Raw genomic sequence first — 1,376 nt, 5'->3', positions numbered from 1 at the left:
TTTTCTATTTGGCGGGCTTCTCTCGAAATAAAATTATATTCGAAACTACAGTTTTAATATCAATAAAATAAAAGTGGTTATTAATCAATTTATCTTTCCGTACATTTCGGTAAAAAAGTGTTTTCTTCTACCAAAACACTCGAAAAATAATACAAAATTTGCACTTTTGTTTAATTAATGTTGATTAACATACTTTTCTATTTGGCGGGCTTCTCCCGAAATAAAATTATATTCGAAACTACAGTTTTAATATCAATAAAATAAAAGTGATTATTAATCAATTTATGTTTCCATAGATTTCGGTAGAAAAGTGTTTTCTTCTACCAAAACACTCGAAAAATAATGCAATATTTGCACTTTTGATTATTTGCTGTTGATTGATATACTTTTCTATTTGGCGGGCTACTCTCGAAATTAAATTATATTCGAAACTACAGTTTTAATATCAATAAAATAAAAGTTATTATTAATAAATTTATCTTTCCGTAGATTTCGGTAAAAAAGTGTTTTTTTTTCTACCAAGACACTCGAAAAATAATGCAAAATTTGCACTTTTGTTTATTTAATGTTGATTGACATACTTTTCTATTTGGCGGGCTTCTTTCGAAATAAAATTATATTCGAAACTATAGTTTTGATATCAATAAAATAAAAGTGATTATTAATCAATTTATCTTTCCGTAGATTTCGGTAAAAAAGTGTTTTTTTTTCTACCAAGACACTCGAAAAATAATGCAAAATTTTCACTTTTATTTATTTAATGTTGATTGACATACTTTTCTATTTGGCGGGCTTCTCTCGAAATAAAATTATATTCGAAACTACAGTTTTAATATCAATAAAATAAAAGTTATTATTAATCAATTTATCTTTACAATTTAAAATTCTCCAATTTAAAAATTCCTAAGTAATAAAACTTCCTATACAGATTATGATATTACTGAATTTGAAAAAGAAGCACAATATAAAATTTACGTGATATAATTTCTGAAATAACAAAATATCTGGTACTGTAATTTTCTGATTACTACATTTTCTATTTGGAATATTTTATTTTTGTTGAATTTTCAGTCGTCCTCCTGAAGCGGATTAGGTTTTAGGATTCTAGGTGCTGAATGAAATTGCTTGACCACACCACGCCCCGAAGAACCGAACAGTGGCCCAAATATGACAATTTGTTCCAAAACCGCCTAGCCTTAGAGCAGTGGTCGGCAAACTTTTTGCTTCATTTTCAGGTATCGTCAGGCTCCACCAGACTTAATTTTTTCTACTATTTTTCGATCTATTCATGTACCTAAGTGTATGTGAGCTTACTCCAGGTTAGCTAAAACCTGTAAATCGGAAAAACGAATGGATTTTGTTGACTGGTTAGAGTC

The sequence above is a fragment of the Belonocnema kinseyi genome, chromosome 7 (genome assembly GCF_010883055.1).
Source record: "Belonocnema kinseyi isolate 2016_QV_RU_SX_M_011 chromosome 7, B_treatae_v1, whole genome shotgun sequence".
Classification (NCBI taxonomy): domain Eukaryota; kingdom Metazoa; phylum Arthropoda; class Insecta; order Hymenoptera; family Cynipidae; genus Belonocnema; species Belonocnema kinseyi.
Note: the sequence above shows the minus strand (reverse complement) of the source record.